Raw genomic sequence first — 23,067 nt, 5'->3', positions numbered from 1 at the left:
GTGGGGGGTTAGGGAAGGGGGTGCAGGCCAGTGGGAGCCCTAGAGTGGTTGTTACCCAGAGAAGGGTCCAGGTCTTTGATCTTCCTGAAGCTTGTGGGGGGATGGCACTTGATCCCAGAAATGGCTGCTCTCTGTTGGGCTACAGGCCCTGGAGTGACACCTGTGGGGCAAGCCCAGTGCCGCGGCATGGCAGGTGGCTTTGGCCCCTTCCTTTGAAGAGGTGTCACAGTGGCTGGCAAGGGTGCCTGTGTGCGAGGGAGCTGGCATGCTACTCCATCATGCGGGGCCTCAGCCCAGGGACTGACTTGGTGGGAGTAGATGCCTCCCTGTAGGCTGAGCCCCACCGACAGAGCCTTGCCTCAAGTGGCTGCCATCCGGTGAAGTCTCCTCTCCACGGATCCTTGGGGGATTCGGGCGGATAACTCCTCTTAGTGCCAGTGTTATTTCCACTGCCAGGTCCCCAGCAGCAGGAGAGTAAGGGATCGGTGGCCAGAAAGCTGTGGGTGGAGGTGTTGTGTGGTTCTGCGGGTGGAATGGAGAGGCAGCGGCTTCCCCTATGGCTTTGCCTTTGCGACGTCCGCCCTGTGGTGTAGCAGCACTCCTGAGTAAACGAAAGCGTGAGCTCTCTCTACTCTCCCACCTAGCTTTACAGAAGACAGTTTGCACGGTCTTTGAAGAAGCTGGAGACTCCGTGGAAACCCCCTCCATCTCCTCTCTGCCCACCTCCAGGCAGCCTTGTCTCTTGTTCTGGGAGAAAGGCTTCCGAGGCCCAGGGCTCTCTCTCTCCAGCCTGGCTCGTCACCATTCCTGAAGTCTGCACTTCACAGGCCTTGCACCTTTGCTGATGGGTTCTTGTCGCAGTCATCCGTAGTCTGGACTTCGTCTTTCGCTCGGGTCAAGATGGCTTTACAGACACAATTTGAGCAGGGACAGAAAGCAGTGTTGCCTGTCCGCCGCCCCTTGGAGGCATTGTAACCCCCACACCGGAAGGGATCAGTGGGCTCTTTGCTCCTAACAAAGGGCCCTGTGGTGGCGGGTCATCTCAAATGTGGTAGATGAACAGGTGATGAGGTGGGCGGATGTGCCTGTGTCTGGATGCATGAGGGGACGGAGGTATGAAGGATGTAGGCCATTCTTCTGGCCAGAGTAAGCTTTGGGCAGGATGAGGGTTAGATTTTCTGCAGTATTGCTTGGAAGTGCAGCCTCCTCTGGGACATTGGCCATTGACTCATGGGCACGGGGTTGCTATTGCTCGCGGTTCCATAGACTTTTGACCATCTGCAATCAACAGTCAGACCAAACCAATGGCAGGCTCCTCTGTCCCAAGTGATCCAGCCTCGCTCCTGTCACCTGAACACTTTGTTTTTTGACACACTCCATCCTCACCGCCTCTGCCTCACTCCAGGTCTGCCTGAGGCTCTGAATCTCCCAGGAAGCCTCCCCAGGCCGACCGTGGACAGCACAAGTCTTGTCCCAGTGATGACTGTCAAACTCTCTGCCGGCCGGTGCTGCAGAGCAGGACATTTGCAACGCCTACTCTAGCATTCCTCACGCTGCAGCGGAAAGCTCTTGGGCTTTAGAGACATGATTCCAGAACATTGATTCAAGATCTCTGCAGTGGGCTCTGCCTGTGCGCCCTGTGCACCCTGCTCCAGGCCCTTGGAATCTATCCGTCCTACAGGCAGAGCCCTCTTGTGTCCCATCGTCCCCGCCTCCCTGGGGCTTATGCATCGTCAGCCTGAATCCCGGTGCTTCCATCCCAGTTATAGGTCTCTGACAACCTAGTTCCTGTGGGCAAGAGTTTCTGGTGGGCAACTGCTCTCTGCAATGTTGCGTTTCTGTCGAGATGGGGAGAGGTGTGATCACCCACCCACCCACCTGGGTTCCAGCAGGGGCTGTTGGTGAGAAAGCCTGGTGTCCACGTTCCATCGTATGTCAGGTGGCCCAAGCCCTGCCCAGATGGGCACCCCAGGGTCAGCCTTCTCAAGTGCTGTGGAGACTTGAGAAGTGGGCAGAAATGGGCAGGTCCCTGCAGCCTAGCGGACTAGCCTGCACAGAAACACCTTTGAGAGTGAATCACAGGAGCCCTGTCCTTTCCCCTCTCCCTTCCTGCCTTCTGGCACGTGCTATCACTTCCAATAGTGAATATCATTTTAAAAAGGACTCTCCTGGCCAGCCAACTTCCAGAGGCTGGTCGTAAACTGGTAAATTATTTGCAATCACCTCTTGAGGCAGTTGTACCTTCTGGAAATTAATTACATTTTAACACAGTTAGCCTGCCTTTGCCTACCTGTAATATACTGTGGGGCTGGAGATTATCATGAGCATTGCTTAGTATTTAATATGCAGTGTTGCCGTTCAAGGAACCCTTGTGGTGCAGTAGTTAAGTGCTCAGCTGCCAACCCAAAGGTCAGTGGTTTGAACCCTCCGGCTGCTCTGATAGCGAAAGATGTGGCAGTCTGCTTCGTAAAGATTTACAGCCCTGCAAAGGCTCTCCTCTGTCGGACAGGGTGGCTGAAAGTCGGAATGGACTTGGTGGCAGTGGGCTTGCTGTTTGGCTTACCGGCGCCTAGGCAATGCTTGTCAGCAGGATGTCATCATCTGTGCTCTCGTTGTCGCCTCCCGAGTGAGGCTGCTCCATCGTCAGGCCACCACTGACGCTCATGCTGACGGGTATGGAAGCCACAAGGAGGAAAGTCACTACCGTGAATGCAAAGGATGCAACAATGATTCTCAGCGATAGAAATCAGCACCTTGCCACCGCCCACTTTCTCTTCCCTGTGTGGGACTCTCTAAACGCAAGCAGCGGCCCGTCCAGCCCAGCGCGCACCCTGGGCACAGACACCCCATTCTGGCCACGCTGAACCTTGCGAATATCTTTCGAAGTAGTTTCTACCTTGTTTTCTTTCTTGATCCTCAACCAACCAGTTCCACCATCATTACTTTTCTGGACACAGGCATAGCAGAAATCCATTTAAATTTTTTTCTTTCTATCTCTCTTAAAAAAAAGCAACACAAACTGAGTATGCATGGCATTGGGCTGATAGCAGGATCTCAGCAGAGAAATTAGCTTCAATAATCTATGGATTACAAGACATATCAACCTCTCAGTGCATTCCGATATTAGATCTAGTCTCAGAAGGGCTTCCACTACGTTAATAGCTAACAACACATGATAGGACGTAGGATTTTCCCCAACAAAACCATGACAAGCACGTTTCCCATCAGTCACTGGGCACAGAACCTCTCCAGGGGCTTGCCGCCTGGTCTGATTCCTAGTTGGGAGAGCGTGGCCAGCCTACGATGCTAGCTACGAGCCTGTCAGGCTGCCCCGGGCAGCCCCCTGCAGCCCGAGGACACTCACATCCTTTATTGTCAATTGAGCTATTGATCTTCAGCCTTGTAATGTGCAGAGTTCACTCCCTGAACAAATTAACAAGGTCGTGTAGTAGGCTGCAGTCTTCTGGGGGAGGGCTCCATCCGCCAGAGGCATGGGGTTTGCGCTGCTGACGGGGTCATGGCACCCCTTAGATGAGACTGGGGAGAAGATGGGAGGCCTGCAGACCCTTCCTGACCTGCAGACCCTTCCTGACCTGGCTTATTCCCGACTGCATTTGCGGGCTGTAGTGAGGCTGAAGTCACTTCTGTAATTGGTGCGTAGCAAACTCACTTCTGTTTACTAATGTAGCCCAGCCTTGTGCTGTACCTCGGCTGATCTAGGGGTGGCATTTCCACGGGTGACCTTTCCACAGGTGACACTCTGCTTCTTCCTGTGGGGGGGTCAATGACTGCCATCGAGTTGATGGCAGCTCATAGCGACCCTATAGGACAGGGTAGACCGAGCCCCCTGGGGGTTTCTGAGACTAACTGTTTATGGGAGTAGAACACCTCATCTTTCTCCTGAGGAGCAGCTGGTGGTTTTAAACTGTTGAACTTGCCATTAGCAGCATCACACATAACCCCTAGGGCTCCTCTTTCCTGCAAGTGTATACCCTATCCAGCTAAAAATAGCAGGTGGCTTCCCAGGGAGCTCTGAATCTGCCAGCACACCTGCCAGTCTGGAGGTCCAATTGGTAAGCAAGAGTCTCCAGCAGCTCGAGCAGCGAGCTGGGCCTGCCCTGCTGGATGGCACCCCTGCAGGACACACAGGGGCTCAGGAACCTGGCCACAGGTGTTACCACCTCCACAGCATCCACAGCCAGGCTTCCCAAGACACCGATGTGGTCAAGGTTGAATGAACAGAAGTGTGCAACAGGATGAGGGGTTGTTCACTGGTCAAGGACCACTTGGAGTACTGGGTTCTGACACCCCATTAGGGCAGCACAATGGCCACCTGGATGTCACACAGGGAAGGAAACCAAGAGGGTGGGTGGTCTGGAACCTCATGTCATGACCGTTTCACCATATGTCTTATGTCACTCATGAAGGCACGCTTCTGGCTTCAGTGGCCCACAGCCCATGTAAATGTCATGGGCAATGGATTTCCTTCTAAGTTCTCATTTGATCTTTCTGGTTCAAACCAAGAAGAAACCAGCTCTGTCTTTAATGCCTCTCCAATGTTGGCCAATCATAATTTTCAACCCAGAGGACGGTGGTCTTGGATCCAGAGCCCTTTTGGGTAATTGATTCCAGGTAGAATTTAGCAACACTTTTCTGTTCTCATTGTTTTATTTCATATTGTGTTGAGTGGTGCTGGCTTTCCATTAATGGTTGGTTCTGAGAGAATGTTCCCTTTTAGGACACGTTTATTAAAGAATAAAAGATATTCATTTAAAGGAAAAAAAAGATGGAAATCATAGTCCTGGTGGACATATGGCAAAAATAAAATGCTTTAGAAGCGTTATGAGAGCAAACGCATACTGGAAAGAGCTCTGTGTCATGAGCCGTGGCTGAAGGAAGCAGGGCGTTCTGGTCCCTGTTGGAGGATGGTGGAGGGGGGATAGCAGGCCCCACTTCACCACGGCCTCATTTCCCTGAGAAGTGGACCCACTGGGAAGTTGGAAGACGCCAGATTTGTGCTGGGAACAGGAAAGAGCTTACTATTGGTTAAAAACAAAAAATACCCGCTGCCATTGAGTTGATTCCGGTGATAGCATTCCTAAATAGAGTTTTCAAGATTGCATACCTGTATGGAGGCAGATGCCCTCAATGTTCAGCCCTCAGAGTGGCTGGTGGGTTGATGCTAATGGTTACCAACCCCAAACCTAACCCACAGTTCAGGGCTTGTTTACTTTGGTTAGCACCTTTTAAACAAGCCCTCCACCCACCTGAGAAACACACACACACACACACACACACACACACACACACACACACACTTACAGCCATCGAGTTAATGCTGACTCATAGTGACCTTAGAGGGCAGTGTAGGACTACTCCCTGTGAGCTCCTGAGACTCACTTTTTTTGGAATAGAAAGCACTGTCGTTCTCCCATTGAGCAGCTAGTAGTTTCAAACTACTGACCTTGCAATTAGCAGTCCAATTCATAACCACCACACCACCAGGCTGATGCCTGGAAGACAGAGGAGAGAGCTTTTTAACAGTGCCCAGTTTGTTGCCTGGAGGGAGTGGACTTTGTGGTCCCACTGGGCACCGACTGATTCCAGAGTCTGTGCCATCAGACTCTTGGAAAGTCATGCAGACCAACAAGATGCTCCCCCATCTGTCAGAGATGACAACCATCAAGTTGGCTTTAGAGAAATCCCTTTCTTGAGCAATGAGAACTTCCTACTCACGTCGTTGAAATGGATGGGCCTCATGGTAATCAGGGGCCCACCACAAGACCTTTTGCTCCCTTTGACCTATTGTGCTAGTGAAAGGAACCATTGCTGATACCAATTGCCCCCTGTGATGGTCAGACTCCAGAGCTGAGCACAAGGCATTTGTTTGGGAAGTGATCCTGGCAAGAATCAGTAGGGGGTGTGGAAGGGAGGAAAGAGCAGCCGAGGGCGTGCTGGAAGCCAGTTACTATGTGTGAGCACCTTGAACTCTGGGGCCCTGGTGGCCTAGTGGTTACGTGTTGGGCTGCTAGGTGGTGCAAAGGGTTAACGGGCTCAGCTGCCCACTGAAAGGTTGGGGTGTACTTGGTGGCACCTCCAGTGAATGGCCTCATGAGGCACTCCTGAAAAGCTAGCTGCCAACGACCGCTTGGAGCTCAGCTCTATTCCGACACGGAGTCCAGAAAAATGGGGAAGGGGGAGGTGGCATCCCTGTGCCAACTGCCTCTCAAAGCCCCTCCCACTCTTGATGGCTAATTTCCTCAGCTGCAGAGCAAGAGCCTTGAACTTCAGTGCCTCAGAGGCCCCCTCCAACTCTAGTGTGTGTGTGTGTGTGTGTGTGTGTGTGTGTGTGTGTGTGTGTGTTTTATCTGTGGTTCTTAATGAACCCGGATGTACAAACAAGTCTTTGATGCCCAGCTGTTGGAGGAAAGGCTGGCCATTGGAGACAGATGAGTGATCACCTCCCTAGGTAGCAGGGAAATGGCAAGTGGCCAGGGCTCCCTGCAGGAGGACAAGACCCGGGACTTCTGGTGCAGGATTGAGCTGTGCACCAATGGGAGAGCCCCACACAGCTGAGCCTACTTCCTAGATGGCTGGCTCCATGCTGACGTCGACTGTGGGGACAGGCAAAGACAAATGCCACCCACACGTTCGGTGGGGTTGAATCCAGACCAGAAGCAGATCCCAACAGAGGCAAAATGGCCACTTCCTTTGCAAAGGCAGCAATCACATTGGAGTTGTCGGCGCCAGGGGCTGGAGGTGCCACTTTCTTCTCCCATGCGTCCATTCCCAGCAGCTCCGTGCCACCGTCCTGTAGGGTACCCTCCCTCTGAGTGACAACCAGCTTGGGCGGGCGGTTGAAGCAACTGGAGAAGAGACAGTGGGCATGCTGGGCTTTCAATCACTAACTATAGTTTTTTATTAAACTACAATACAAGTGCATCTCCTCCCTTGGAGAGGACACGCCCTTCAGAACGAGCGCTCTGTACTAACAAGGTGGCCTTGGGAAACTTCCCCAACTTGGTTTGCACAAGCCCAGGGCTTGCTTGCTGAGTAGGTACTAATGCGGTTCTCCTGCACGTTGGAAATAATTTGAATATTTATAAATTAAAGTATTTATTTTCATATTAAAATTAAAGCTCTATTGTCTTGCAACTAACCTGCCTTGTTCTGCCACTCCAAAACAAAACCTTCTCCAGTGTGATAACCTTTATTTATAGATGGCAATAAGCATATTTAGCAATATTATTATTCATGACCCTTGCACTAAATATCATAATCAGAATACAGATGTGCAGGATAATTTCCATGCACAAGTCACTGTGCATCAAATTCTTGCAAAGCAAAAATAGCATCCATTGGGGGATAAATAATCCATTGGTGTTGCAGGAAGGTGTCAAGGGGGAACAAAGGACTTCAGGGGACAGAACTTGACAGGTGGCCAAGAAGTCAAGGGTTCCGGCGGGCTGGGGATGCTGCTGTCGGGGGTTGTCTGATTCCTCCTTCTAGACAGCCGAGTGATTCGATTGCCTTCTTTGGGGGCCCATTATCTGGCTGTGAACTCAGCCTTGTGGCAGGCAGGTGGGTGTCTAGATACGGAGTGTGGCCGCATGCACCAGGACCTCCTTAGGTCTAAGCCCCATCTTCTTAAGTCTCTCCTTTTGTCAGACTAAAGATGCAGATGAGCAGATAAACTGCGTACGCAGGTTCAGCTCACTAATTGACTGAACAAGACGCGGTCACACTTTATACACCATTCCATAATGGATTTTCATGTTTGTGAGGCCTAACTGGCTGTGGAAATGAAAAGCAAATGTCTCATAATCACAAATATCTTCTGGGGTTTTTTCTTCGTCTGAACCTAGATATTAAATCAACTTTACCCCCCATTTGCCGGCAAGTTCATGGTTATAGAAGGATGATGAATGATCGGGCGATGGACACATCCGTTGTGCTACTGTTTAACAAATTCTCATAAGTGATTGCTAGCTCTAACACGTTTCTCAGTTAGGTGTTACATGAATAATTGGTATATTAAAGAAAGTGTGAAATAAACAGGTATAAAGCTTGAAATGCGTTTATTATTTGCTGAGGTGTTTCGCATTCATACCACTTAGAAGCCATCCTCAGGTGCAGCGTCCTCTCGCAGCTCTCTGGAGCAGGACCCTTCATTAAACCTGTTGTCAAGAGATCTCCGCGTGCGTGCACCATCAAGTATTTATAACTGCAGCCTGCAGATCCGAGAGGCTGCCGTGTGAACGCGGCACAGCTGAAACCTGCTCAGAGATACCTACCTCTAGCCGACCAAGGATGGGACCCGGGTGAGCGTTCAGGGCCCCCATCTGGCTCCCTTCTCTCGCCCCGGCCCTTTCCCGGCCCAGCTTCTTTGCTGGTTCCTGTTGCTTGGTATCAGAGCAATTCAAGGCCAGTCTTTCCTGCACTCGAAGTAATCCCTCTCCCTGAGACTCCACATCCTTACCTGGGAGAAAGGATGGCCCCCCTGAGAGATTTTAGGAGAACCCCCCTGACCGTGGCGAAGAGGCCCTCAGCTGTCGCTCTGTTTGAGTAACCTGGCTGTCAAGAAGGGGCACGTCTGGGACGTCTCACAGACCTTCCCTGCTCTCGTATGCAGTATGGACCGTCCACCCGCAGACGCCATTGCTCACAAATGGCTTCCTGCTGGGCAAGGAAGGCTTCCCAGCTAAGAGGCAGACGGGCAGCACTAGCTGGGCTGTGACTGGCAAAGCCAAGGCCATCTAGCTGGTCTTTGGACAGGCCAGGCTTTGTTCGGAGCCCGCCTGGCAAACGTTGCGAACGTGGGGTTTGCTTCTCGATATTTCTCTCCCAACTGCCTTGGGGCTTGAACTCTAACAAGGGAGATGGGCTGTCGACATAAGACTGGTCGGACCCTCCGCGATAGTCTTGGTTGTGAAATCCAGCATCGCCAGCATGTCCCAAGGAGGGCGTTCCCTCGGCTCTTCACCCTGACAGCTCCTCAGAGGGCCTCTCGCCCCAGAGCAGGGTCTCCCAACTGCTGTCATGGAGCCCAGCAGAACGAAAGGTCCATTTGGCCAGTCTCTTCACTGCCTACACCTGACCTACACCTCACCATACTCTCTGGACTGCCTCTTTCTGTCCACGTGGAGCCCTTTCCTTCAAGGACGTGCACAAGAACCATGACCAAGCACGAGGCCTGCCGTAAGTGAGTCTCAGGGACTGCAGAGACTGGATGAGGCCTGGACCGTGGAGAGCCAGGTTGGAGGCTGACTCCTTTCCTTGCTGCAATAATGGCTTAGGGGCCTGGCTTTCTCTAACTTCAGAAGTTCAACTCCTGTGAAGTGGAGGTCAAATTTCCCAACATTATTCCCAACTCTGACCCCAGCTGCCCCTCCGACCCCCTTCTTCCTCGGTCCTACCTTGATGCTTCACTGCAGCAGTCACGCAGACCCCAGAGACAAAACTCGTGATTATGGGGTTCACTAGGGAAGTAACAGGTTACAGTTAATGATCAGAACACTCAGCATGCATCTCTTTGATCAGGACAGCCTGTTTCTCAGCAGTGCTGAATTGCATGCCTCTCTGTTCCTTGATCTCTCAGCCTGGTGGCTCTTTCACAGCTGCCCGGCTCATGCATGTGATACAAAGCTCTTTGAGCTCAGTTGATAAGTGTCCAGCAGGACCCCACTCCACCAGCAAGCCTCAGCCAGAAGGAGCCCGGCTCTAGCTCTGTTGGATGGCTAACCTAGCTCCCTAACAAGTGCCTAGAGGCCAGCCGGCCCCCTGCCTGAAGGATTCCGCTTTCTCACGCCAGGGCTGAGAACTCCACTCCTCTGTCTCATGCTAACCTTTGGCTCCACTGCTGCCACCACTGCTGATGCTCTGTGTCTTGCTGTTTCAGTGTCATAGCGTTCTGTCTCCGGAATCAAGGAGTTCCAGCACAGAGATCTTAGACCCAAAGCACAAGCTCCCTTTTGGCGATTTTCCTCTCCTGAGGGAGTGAGCACTTTCCTTCGGCCCCTGGGATGACTCGTCTTAAACGTAATTAGCTGGGAAAGCCATCAATGCTCACATTATGGTTTTACATATCTTACTTGCACCATCACACACAACCCCCCAAAAAGACATAATGTTACATCTTTATGTTTTCAGCCAACATCCACCTGACACCAGCCATGATATTGCTTCTTCCAAATCCTCTTCTGGATCTGGCCAGAACCCCTGGCACCTCCCTGTGAATGCACTGCTGCAACCTATGTTGGACATTCTGTTGGGTCATCTTTTTTTTTTTTTTGATTTAGAATGGGTACAACTACGGATCTCTACCCCTAAATTGGCCAAGTAGCTGCCTTCCAAGTCTCCTGGCATAGATGGGTATTTCCAGTGTTTCATCAGCCCAATGGAACACTCAACGGGTATTCCATCAATTCCTGGAGCCGGTGTTGGCTGGTGCGCGAGCCTGCCAGCTTGAACTACTTCTCCAGGGCCACTGGCTCTTGCTCATCTGGGATCTCTTCCAATGGTAGAATGTAGACTAGTTCTTTTCTGATACAGTGCCTCTGTGTATTCCTCCCTTCTTCTTTTGATGCTTGTTCACACATAATTCAAAACTTTGCCCATGGAATCTTTCAATATTACAACTTGAAGCTTGAATTTTTTCTCGAGTTATATCAGTTTAAGATATGTTGAGCTTTTCCTTCCTTTTTGAAAGTTTTGTAACTCTAGATCTTTGCATATTTTATATGACACTGTTTTACAGGAATTACTCAAGTTACCCTTCGATATTTTCTAGTCAGCGCTTTGACTTCATCCTTCCTCCCATGTAGCTTGGGTACTCTATGGTTGAGAACAATTTTTAGAGTCTCTTGTCACATCCACCTTGCTCCTTTTTTCTCTTCTGTTTTACTTATAGATCTTTATACAGCTTGCTTAGTCATTCCACTACCGTGCTTAGTCACGTGGTTGGCTACTGGTCCATGTTTCTTTATTTTCTTTTTTTTAAGACATTTTCTTTTCTTTTCTTTTAATTGTATTTTATTGAGGACCCTTACAGCTCTTATCACAATCCATACTTATATCCATTTTGTCAAACATATCTTCACATGTTTCTATTATCTTTTTCAAAACATTTTCTTTCTACTTGAGCCCCTGGCATCAGTTCCTCATTTTTACACCCCCCCCTCCTCTATGCCCTTTGATGGTTTATAAATTCTTCTTCTTTTTTTTCATGTCTTCCACTGACTGCTATCTCCTTTCACCCATTTTTCTGCTGTCCATTCCCCTGAGAGGGGGGCCATACATCGATCATTGTGATTGGTTCCCCTTTTACACCCCCCTCATTACCCTCCTAGTATCAATGCTCCCCTTATTGGTGCTGTGGGATTACATGTTCTGGCTTCCTTGTGTGGCGAGCTCTTTTCTGTACCTGCACACATGACATTCTTGACACCCTCTTACAGCTCACCATGTGTTCTTTCATTACCATTCAATGTCTCAAGTCTGTAGAAATTCAGGTGGATATACTCATGGGCACATTTTGACTCTTGTGGACTTGTTTTAATTTGTTTCAGCTTCAACCTGAACACACATGTGAGCAATTGATGGTCTGGTCCACAGTTAGCTTCTGCCTTGGTTTTAGCTGCTGATATTGAACTCCTACCTGTCTCTTCCCACAAATGTAGTCAATTTTATTTCTGTTTATTCCATCTGGACAAGTCTATATGTTGGTGAAAAAAAGTTATTTGTTATGAACAAGTCATTGGCCTTACAAAATTCTTTCATGCTTACTTGTGCTTATTGACTCTTGCAAGGCTTACAGTTGTGCGATTTTAAAAAGCTATGGGTAACTGTGAGAAGAATAGGAAGTCCACATACCTCATTGTTCTCATGTAGTATTTTCCATGGATCAGGAGGCAGCTGTATGAAAAGGATAAGGGAATCTTGCATGGTTTAAATCAGGAAAGGTGTGTGTTAGGGGCATAGCCACTCACAATCCTTATTCAATCTATACCCTGACCAAATCACCAGAGACATTGGATCAGGTGAAGAAGAATGTGGCATCAGGATGGGAGAAAGGTTTACTGTGATGTGCAGATGACACACAACCGTGCTTGCTGAAAGTGAAGAGGAGTTGAAGCACTTGCTGAAGGAGATCAAGGATGGCAGCCTTCGGCGTGGATTATGACTCAATGTAAAGAAGACCCAAGTCCTCCCAACTGGACCAACAGATCCCAACAGTATACATGGAGAAAACATTGAAGCTGTCAAGGGTTTTATCTTGCTTGGATCCACAGCCAATGCTCATGGAAGCAGCCATCAAGAGATTGAACAACACATCACATTGGGTACATCTGCTGCACAGGACCGCTTTAGTGTTTTGGAACGCTTGGGTTTTCTGTGGAGGACGCAGGTGTGTCTGCCCAAGCCATGGCAGTGTCAGTTGTTTCCCATGCAGGTGAGTTGACCTTGACTAAGGAAGACTGGGGCAGAGTTGATGTGTTGGATTCTGGAGCTGGAAAAGGAGATGGACAGTACCATGCACTCCCAAAGGAAACCCAGCTCTGTCTCAGGAGAAGGGGACCAGAAAGAGGCAAGGACGGTGGGAGTTCATCTCAAGTGCTTTGGACATGCTGTCAGGAGACACCAGCCTCCGGAGAAGAGGTGTCTCATGCTCCGTAGAGCAGTGGGGCAGCAAAAAGGAGGCAGTTGACACGGTAGCTGCAAGAATGGGCTCCCACAACAAACAGGGGAGGTTCAGGACTGGGCAGTGTTTCGCTCTTTGGTACAAAGGTCCTCTATGACTTGGATCTGACTTGGTGGCACCTACCAATAACAACCACCCCCACAAAGGTGCCAAGTGCCGTGGTTACATTATTAGCAACCTTTCCAATCCCCTTAGGGTTCTAAGTACCTCACATTTGCCTAGCCCCGTCCAATCATTTCGTGGGCTTACAAAGAAGATAATTAGACAAACCATAATAAGTACTTCACTACTTATCACTTGCCTTCTCAGACGCGGCCTTGTTCTCCAGGTGAGCACTGCGGCCAACCTGCCTGCCACCTTCTGCCTTTGTTCTCTGTTCCCGCTCACTGCCTACTTTACACAACGCTGACACACAGCTTCACTCAATACAGGGCATGGACTATGATGGATTAAATAGCTGCTTTGACCAGGTCATTAGACTCCTGTCCCCAGGCTGCTCTGTCGAGCCTAGGGACTGGAGGGACCTGGGAGCACACGCAAGCACCTCCTATGTTTGTGTGGTGGGGGATGTTCCCCTCACCCACTGACTGGCCTGTCCTGCTTCCCCTGTTTGCACCCTCTCCCTCTGTCTGCCACCAGTCAGGACAGAAGTTGCTGGTGAGAACTGGAGACACCCACGAGTTGCCCCAGCACAGATGAGTGGTGGAGATGGACCCTGTACCACCTGGGCCTCCAGGTGCCCTCTTGTGGAAAGATCCCTCCCAACTCCACGGACTGCGGAGCCACACGTGTGTTACGTGCCACCTTCAGCCGGCTGGCTCCTCCCAGAAGAGTGTCCTCTATATCAGGCACTTCCCACTAGGATGGGAGAGGTCATGGATGCAGTCGGATGCGACTGGGTACAGCCGATAATGGGTCTCAAGGTGGAGCCAGTGACCTTTGAGAGGAGGCCACATGGGGTTGTCTGCAACCAGGTTGAGCCCCACAGTGCATCTGTGCTATGGGCCTGGTCTGCCTCTGTCTATGGCGCCATCTGGGGCTCCGTTTCCCTGTGAGGAGCTGAGGAACGGAGGCACGGCTCCATTCAGGATCGATGATGGTGGTCCTTGTTCCTGCCATTCGTCCACTCGAAGCTGCCATCTGCCTCTTCCAACACAGTTTTCATGGAAAGACTTCTCGCTCGGGCTCACAGAAAATCCAACCTCCACAAGGACTTGCTGACGTTCAGAGTTTGAGTTGGCTGTACTGAGGGCCTTTCCCTGAGCAGCTCTGTTCCTTCCCAGAATTCCCCATGTCACTTGGAGGGGAGACGAGTCTTCTTCAGGGGCTCCGTGCTCTGGTGACAAGCCTCAGCAAGGACAGGGTGAAGCAGGTGAGGGCAAGGCAGGCGGGCAGGAGAGGCAGGGGAAGGAGCGAACGAGAAGACCGGGGAGAAAGGGAGAGGTATTGGGAGGGGAGAGGGCTGTGGAGTGGGAGGAAGCCCCCAGAGACCCCCACTTTCAGGACGCAGACTCTCGGAGAGTATGGCTTTGGCATCTGTTACCATGGGCTACTCCCCACGAATACCAAAGCAAAGATCATCGGGGGCGGACGGGCAGGGGCATACTGTGCTTTCTGCTTGTGGACCTATTGCTGCGGAGCTATTCTGGGCAACCGTTGAAATGAAAGCCAATTTGACTAAAGAGCAAACTATATTCCCCTGAATGACAGCGAACGGGAGGGCAGAGCTGGGAAGAAAAAGAAGAGGAAGAAGGGAAAAAATAAAAACAGAGAGAGGGTGGGGTTGGGGGAGAACATGCAAGGCATTCATTTTCCTTTGTACTTTTTCATAAAGGACATTCTCCGGCTGCTTAAAGTGACACATTAAAAGATGTACGTATCGTGGCTTTTAAAAACACAATTAGATAACACCTTGTCAAATCTTCGCATTCTCTGTTGACAGCCCCGAGTGGCATGACAATGGCGGCAGCGGCATCGGGCAGGTGTCTGCCCCGCCACACTGGCAGCCGAGTCAGCCATTTTACAGAGCTGTTACTGTTTACCGCGTTAATCATCAATCCGCATCTAGTCACAACAATAAGTCAGAAGGAGCGGTAAATTATACTTGTTCAGCCCTGATGAGTTTGAACTGTTTTGCCGAAATTAACTGAAGTAATTATCTATTTTTCTAAAGCTGCAAAAAAGGGGGGAAATGAAGAGTAATGCTCTTAGGGGAGAAGGGGCCCTGCAAGTTGTCACCCCCACAATATTTAAGGAAAGTTTTTTGGGGTGGGGGTGGCCGGCAGCTCAGGACCCCATAGGTTTAATGAGGCTGTGGGATGAGGCAGATTTCATATACTTTTTTGAGTCTTTTATAGAAACCACACACACTCACACATGCTCACACACACACACACACACACACACACACACACACGCTCACACACGCTCACACACACGCTCACACACTGAGGAAAACTGCACGTGGAATCACACTCGTCGTGACTGGACTAAACTTCCCCTCCACGCAGTCTGGTCTTTCTGCGGAGTCTGTGGGCAGAGGCGGCTTCCTTAGTCAATGCAAGGAGCTAATCCCCCGAGCCCAAGGCTCTCAGGCTTTCGGGGATCTCAAGTTCAAGGGGAGAAAACCCTCAGTTTGCTTGTTCCGCTGGCCAGCCTGGGAATCTCTCCTCTAGATGGTCGGGGCTGCCCCTGCACCTCTCAGGATCCCAAGGTTCAGGGCTCCACCAACAGTTGCGCCACCATCTAGCTCCCTGCGCCCCTGGGCTCTTGTCTCACCAAGCTGCCCACAGAGCGAGCACACCTGGGCTTTGAACACCACGTGCCTGGGCAACAAAAAGATGGACTTGTGTGGTCCAGTTAGACCACCAAGCTCCATGCGAGCTATTGTCTCTCTCTGGTCAATGGGGACAAAGACCTGGCCGGCATATTTAGAGAGTTAAAGTGGACTTTATGAGATGGTGGCCGTGGGAGGGAAAACAGTCGGGTCTGTCGGTCCTCAGCAGATATACAATAAACCCGAGCTAGCCTTGGCTTTGGCAAGAGAGGTTCATGGCAAAGACCACACGCGTGTGCTGGGGTCAGATGCCTGGCTTCTCTGCCTTATGGCTGTGTGATCTCAAGTGAGTTAGATGTGGGGACATCTGCTACCTCCTGAATCAGCTGGACCCATGTCTACTAATTTCACAAAGAAGGGCTCAAAACCGGAGCCTGTGAGGTTGTTGCTGAGAAACGGATGCTGTGCTCAGAGCTGAGATGGCTGTGCCGTGGGTGTGGTGCAGTTGGTGACGCTCCCGCCAAGCTTTGACCTGGAGGACGAGGGCGGCCTCCGCTCCTCTGGCAATGCCAGCTGCTCCGCCACCTGTGAGGCCAGTTTATCTGTGGCACGATGCCATTGTCTTGTCCCTTTCACAGTAGGAAGACACAAGCGCCCGAGCTCCTGCCCCAGGAGAGCCCCCCAGCTGGACTCTGGACCCCCAAGCAGAGCGTCAGTCACTGTGAATGCCCTTTGGAAAGCTGTGCGCGGCACACGCCATGACCCACACCATTCAAACACCCAGCGACTCCACTTGACTCGTAATGTTCTGGGTAACTATGGTACAAGGAAGACAACACAAACAACTAGGTGTGGGAAGGGGAAGTGGAGGATCACGGGCCACCGCAGGCCTGGGGACAGCTCCTAGTCACGCGTGAATCTGATCCGAGTCAACTGGGTCATTTTCCTCAGGGAAAAAGATTGTCTTTGAGTCATTGTGGTAAACCAATCAGATCCAAGTCTGCCTTTTGAACTTTAAAACAAGGATCTACATATAACCTCCTCCCTGGGGGATGGACAACAATAAAGTGGGTGAAGGGAGACGTCGAGCAGTGTAAGATAGGACAAAATCATGATAATTTATAAATTATCAAGGGTTCCTGAGGAAGGGGGGAGCAGGGAGGGAGGAGAAAAATGAGGAGCTGATACCAAGGGCTCAAGTGGCAAGCAAATGTCTTGAGAATGATGATGGCAACAAGTGTACAAATGTGCTTGACACAATGGATGTGTATATGGATTGCGGTAAGAGTTGTATGAGCCCCCAATAAAATGATTTAAATTTTTAAAAAATTTGCATAAGAAAAAATATGTACCTATCATATGCAAATATACACATGCCATAACTATGTGTGCACGTGTGCATATACGCATATAATATGCACCCCTAGTATGTCTGTATTTACTTGTTTTAGGGACATCATGGGGTTTATTTCCCTAGTTGACCAGTCAGTTTTCTTGAAAGGAATTCCTTTGCTCTTTTCTGTTCATTCTCCTCTTCTTCCTTTGTACGCTCCCTCCTCCCTCCTTCCTCCACCATCACTATTTACTGGTGCCTTGATCTACCTGGTGACCCGCACACGGTCACTGGGGAAGCAGGCCGGGCTGGCTCCTTAGACCAGCACCATCTCCCGCCCTCCCCAAGATGAGGCGGGGCCTGCAGATTCTTTCTGAGCCGTATGAAAAATGAGAGCCACGAGTGAGCCATTGAATGTGGACAACAATGGCCGGACATGGGACTATCTGATGGGGTCCTACGGGGCTCACAAAGCATGTTTGTCTTCATTTTCCCTGACAACCTGGCGGCATTTCTCCCTATTCACGGACTGCTTTGTGGACGGGCAGGGCTTTCATCCTCTGGTGTCCCTGAAAGCCAAAGGCCCTATCTCTACCCCGGCCCCTTCCCACAATGAAAGGACAAATCCCAACTCTGAATTTAATCCTGGCCTATCACATCATCTTTATGATACAACACCGATTTTAACAGTCACTGAAGAAAGTAGCTGTGAATCTGGGCTTTCATCGTATCCCAGACTAGTCCTAGCTGTTGGGTGAGTTTGGTTTTGAAAAGCCATGAACCCTAACAAGAGCTGCTGGGCTGTCCCAGGCCAGAGCCCAGGAGCAGATTCAGGGACTACAGGCTCTCAGTCGCCAAGCGGGTTGTCCTTTGAATGTACCCAAGGTGCCTCTTTAGGAATCGTGACCTGCTCTCACGCTGCCCCCCACCCCCATCTTGTTCTCCGGCCTTGCTGGAATGAATGGGAGCAAGGAACAGTGACGGCTGTGTTGTAGGTCAGTAAACAGAGGCCCCAGGATGAGGACCCAGCTTGGCCAGCTTCTGCCTGGGTATTCAGACCACCAGGACTGCACCCTTTCTCTGCCACCTGTAACGTCTTCCGTGGCTAGCCACAGACTTCAGCTTGGTGTTTCCCTTAGGCTGAAAAACACACACCCAAGCCAGTTGCACCGAGCGGATGCTGACTGGCGGCGGGGAGGCCATGCGTGTTGGAAGAGAGCTGTGCCCGATGAGTAGCCAACTTCCTTGGAAGGCAATCTCAAGGCCTTTCTCCTGAAAAGCCTCTGGGTGGGCTTGAACCTTAAACCCTTTGGTTTGCAGTCAAGTGCATCCACTAGTCACATCCCCCACTGACTCCAAACCCATTTGCTTGTGAGGTCGTTCGATTCATAGTGATCCTCTGGGACAGGGGAAAACTGCCCTGCGGGGTTTCCTAGGTGGTAATCTTTATGGAAGTAAACTGCCACCCCTTGCTCCTGTGGCATTGTGGTGGGTTCAAACCACAGGGCTTCCAGGCAGCCAAGGGCTTACTCACCGGCCTACCAGGACTCCTTGCCACGGGCTCCGTGAGCACCCAAATTAAAATCAGTTCCGACAGGGCCTGAGCTGTGCTTTCTGCAGGAATGTGGCCCAGACTCAGGAGCAAGATGTTGGCCAGAGCATTTGAGAGACCTTAACCCTGCATTTTAAAATCTGCCTAAAAGTAATGCTACTAAAGATACCATCCCAGTAGGTGACAGAGATGGAGATAGCTCTGTGCTCATCCTCCAGCCAAAGCAGGAAGTGCTAGATGCTGGAGTCCGATGACGTGGGATTAGGTAACCATGGGCATGCGGGGAGGGATGGGACGGCTGGGTCTGCTTTAGCTCTCACACCTGCATGAGCAAGGTCTCACAGGTACATGTGCTTGAATGTGTTCTGAACTGGGGCTGGGCGAGACAAGGGCTGTGTCTGCCCTGGTCCTACCAGCACCTCCAGGGTCTGGCACAGTGCCTGAAACAGAATAGAAGCACTCCACAGATATATGTTGTGAGGCATGAAAGACAATAAATAGATGAATAAAGGGATGGATGGATGGATGGATGAATGAACAGAAGTGTTTTGAGACCTCAAAACCAAACCCAACGGACTGTCACTGAGCCGCTGCTGATTCAGAGTGACCCTAAATATTCAGGTTTTCATCTCTGTGGATCTGATGGACATAACACAGGGGGCCCAGGATGGTTTATTTTTTAAAAAGAAATGCATAATTAAATACTATGGGGTCAGTATCTTTGACACTGGGGATGGACATAGAAATCAATATGTCCTTGGCAATGAGTGATTGCAAATGTAGTAAAAAGAGTCCTGGTGCTTCTGTCTGGCAAGTGTTAGATTGATAACCACAAGGTCAGCAGTTCAAGCCCACCAGCTGCTCTCCAGGAGAAAGAAGAGGCTATCTCCTCCCATCCATATTGACAGTCTCAGAAAGTCCTACATTGGGTGGCTATGGGTCAAAAGTGACTTGACGGTGGTGGCTGGTTATAGGCAGTAAAGTCTTTTAACTGTAGTAGGTAAGCTTTGAAACACCACCGCCACTTCTAGGAATGGATGCTAATAGGTCAATATGCACACGGAGCAGGCCAAAAGTTGCTCAACACGCAGCCATGTGCAGCAGGTGAAGAACGGAAACATCCCACTGAGGGTCCATTGCGGGCCTCCCCGTCAGCGTTTCCTGGCCTTGTAATGCACGGCTCACTCCTCTTACAGCAGAGCAGGGTTGCCACGAGTGGAAATCCAATTGATGGCAGTGAGTGAGCTCTTGCGAGGGCATGGTTAGGAAAGGGGTAGCTCCAGTCCCCCTCGATTCACTGGCGCTGTTCCAAGTGCTATGCAGGTGGAATACACTACCTGGCCCTTTGACACTAGAGGGAATCTGTCTTCCGAGGTAATGGGAAGCAGCATTTGCCACCAGGCTCCTCGCCCCCATGTGTGCCCTCACGGGACTGCCGTCAGTGCAGTAGGAGCCCACAGACTACAGCAGGAACCTGACCTGTGAGGCGCATGCAAGCAGACACCCTCCAGGCGGCTCAGTGTTCACAGAAGCACCACGAAGCGCTGCCCTCGGACCCTCTTGCGTTCCCTATTAGGGCACATTAAAACCCTCTCCTCTGTTCAGTTGACAGAGGCAGGAATAAAAGAGGTCCTTTCCAATATGCAGCCCCATAAACTATGTTTGTTGCACTTACCACATAATCCTTAATCACTTCCACACTTCTATGCATAAAGAGCTTTGACTGCATTTCTGGATATTTAGCGAACGGGATCCATCGGGATCCATCAGGATCCCTCTCTCTACATTTGGGCAGACTGTGTAGGGAGGATTAGCTTCAAGGTTGATGACATGATGTGTGTGATTTCTGAATAAATTTCCTTGGAGTCATTGATCCAGTGAGTGTCAAATAAAATGTGATACCCACCAAATTCCTGTATGACCCTGACATTTTTCCAGTACTTAAAATAATTGCCCTTCTGTTTAATAACAGTATTTATAAAATTACTTTCTGATTGGCTAGGCCCATGGCACACTCGTGTCAATAATCTGCTGCAAATATACGCTTGCGGCCTTTGGCCTTGGTTTTCAAAATAATTTTCATCTTTTAAGCATGAGTCGGTGGCAGCCCTGGGAGCTAGAAGCCAAGGCTCCTGTGCTCCAACCTTCCTTTGCCGTTTGATCCCGGACACTCTGAAAGCTCACTGCAACGGGATTTGGATCTCCAGGGATTGCTGAAACACCCGAGAACGAGTTGAGATCCTGAAATAAGCAACCCACCTGAGGGGCCCAGTGCTTCCAGGAGCATCATCTTGTCCTTGGAGTGAGTTTTGTTGTCCAGTTTACTGAGGGAGAAATGGACAGCTGAAGGGTTGGGCCACTTTCTGAGACCACTGAATCGGGGAGGTCATGGTTCTAGAATCTGTCCTGTTCTCTAAAATACAACCGGATTTTGAAACTCGTGGCTGTCTTCAGCAGTAGAATTCTAACCTTCCAGGCAGGACCCAAGGAGCACTGGGTATGCACGTTTAGCAGTTTGCAACCACAGCTGTTTCGTGCAAGAATGTTGAAGCTTTCTACTCTAGAAGAGTTACAATCTCAGAACTCCACAGGGGCATTGACTTCGTGGCAGGGAGTTAATTATGCAGGACCTGCACTCGATTCTCAGTGAAATGCCCCCATGTGTAGCTCCCCCGTCTGTCCATTGAAGCTGGCATGTTGCTAGGGTGTGAAACACATTTTAGTGGCACTTCCGGACGAAGCCAGACCAGGGAGAAAGGCTCGCTAATCAACTTCTGAAAACCCGACGGATCACGGGGATCTGATCTCTAGGTATCCACAGTTGAAATATTTTATCCATCTTGCATGGCCAATTTGACAATAGTGAACACAGGCAGGGTACAAGTATTTAGCTTTCAAGTGAGAGCTCAAATGCCCAAGTAGACCTTGAGTCTACACACAAAACATTTCTAATCCCACGGAATCTGCCTAATCTGTGAGGATGCTGTGCCTTATCCAGCCAAAGAAAGGGGTGCCCACTTGCATCTCATTGAGATCTCTACATGCAGGTGAGGGTTAACCAAGACTTGTCATTTTGGAATGAGGCTGAACGAGTCCCTGGGGAGATGTGGCACATCACTGGAATTTTCCATCACGAAATTGAGGACTTGTAGCTTTGTCAACTATCTTGTGTCTTCGTTGCACATCCCAGTGGAACTTTCAGGAAGGGTTTGATTTAAAAAACAAGACAAAGACAAAAACCTCTGCCTATTGAAGTTGCTTCAGATTTATAAGAATAGAATAATCAAGAAGAAAGTGCTTAGTTTGTTTTATTATTTCCAGCAAGGTTCCTAATATTAATATTATAAAAAAGCTTTAGTTTGCTTATCAGAAGCAGAGTATGAACTGTCATAGAATATTATCAATTCATCTACGGGCCTGACTTATTAACATTTCATCGATGTCCTACTCATGCCATTTTTGTAGGCCAGGACCCCGTCCGGTGCCCAGGTTGCATTTAGTCATCAAGTTTTCTTAGTCTTCTCCAAAGAAGGGTACTTCTTAAGCCTTTCTTTTTTTCTTCTTGACCTTAACACATTTCTATAAAACTGAAAACACCTCCTGTCAGCTGCAAATGCATGGAGATTCTAAAGGTCTTTCTGAAGCTGTAGATCTTTATGGGAGCAGAGCAAGACCCTCACCTTTTTCCTTTGGGATGACTGATGGGATTGAACCTCTGACCTTGTAGTGAGCAGTCCAATCCTTACCTGATAGCTCCAGCAGAGTGACCAGGTGTTTTGTAAAATGTAGGCGTGTCTGAAGTGTTCTCATGCTTTAACGGGGGCTGTGCTTTTAGGATATTGAAAAGCAAGGATGCTACTTTGAAGGCTAAGGTGTGCCTAACCCCAGGCTTGGTATTTTCAGTTGCCTCCTATGCATGTGAAAATTGGACATCGAATAAGGAAGGCCGAAGGGGAATGGATGCACTTGAACGACGGCATTGGCGAAGAGTCCTCAAAGGACCATGGACGGCCAAAAGGACAAACAAGTCTGTCTTGAAAGAGGTCTGGCCGGAGTGCTCGTTGGAGACAAGGCGGGCAAGACTTTGTCACATGCACTTTGGACCTGTTGTCGGGAGAGACCAGGCCCAGGAGCAGGACATGGCGCTCGCTTGGTGAAGTAGGGGCAGTGACAAAGAGGAAGGCCTGGAATCAGCTGGATTGGCACCGTGCTGCAGGAACAACGAGGAGAGGCTGCGGTCTTTCCTTCTGTTGCGCACAGTGTCGCACGGGTCAGAGTGAATTCAATGGCACTTCACAACAACAGCATGCACTTTAAGTCCGGCAGCCACCCAGGTGATGTGTCCGCCTTCACCGTGCAGTGCGCCGTATTGGAGGCACTTGTAGCCGGTGGGGCTCATGCACTTTTGCCCATTCAAAGCTCCATATAGCTCAAATATAAAGTTTTTTTTTTCCTTTGGCCAAGAAAAGGTTTTTTATGGGGGAGGGAATGCTTTTAAAGGGCACCCACCTCCTTTTTTTTTAACCCTGGGCCTGTTGTGACGATCCGCCCCCAGAAGGGACAGGACAGGACACAGGAGGCCTGTCCGAGGTCCTGAGAGCACCGTTTCTCTCTCTCCTCTTTACGAAAGTCACACATGTTGTGGCAGGTGTAACCATGCCGAGCAGGGAGAGCCCCATCTCCTTTTCTTCATCATATTTTCACCC

At 50.1% G+C, this 23,067-nt stretch overlaps 1 protein-coding gene and 1 non-coding gene across 3 annotated transcripts in view; one reads left to right on the top strand and one right to left on the bottom strand.

Moving 5' to 3' along the window:
• ZNF536 (zinc finger protein 536) overlaps positions 1-23,067 on the top strand; it is a 379,804-nt gene that overhangs the window by 245,780 nt on the left and 110,957 nt on the right. The window lies entirely within an intron of this gene.
• LOC115870811 lies at positions 22,901-23,035 on the bottom strand. Its single transcript, XR_004046937.1, has one exon. It is a non-coding gene; the product is annotated as a small nucleolar RNA SNORA64/SNORA10 family (small nucleolar RNA).

The sequence above is a fragment of the Echinops telfairi genome, unplaced genomic scaffold, assembly GCF_000313985.2.
Source record: "Echinops telfairi isolate 266 unplaced genomic scaffold, ASM31398v2 ScPeMD7_2291;HRSCAF=2852, whole genome shotgun sequence".
In the NCBI taxonomy this organism is placed as follows: Eukaryota; Metazoa; Chordata; class Mammalia; order Afrosoricida; family Tenrecidae; genus Echinops; species Echinops telfairi.
This window is presented reverse-complemented; position numbering and strand designations above follow the sequence as displayed.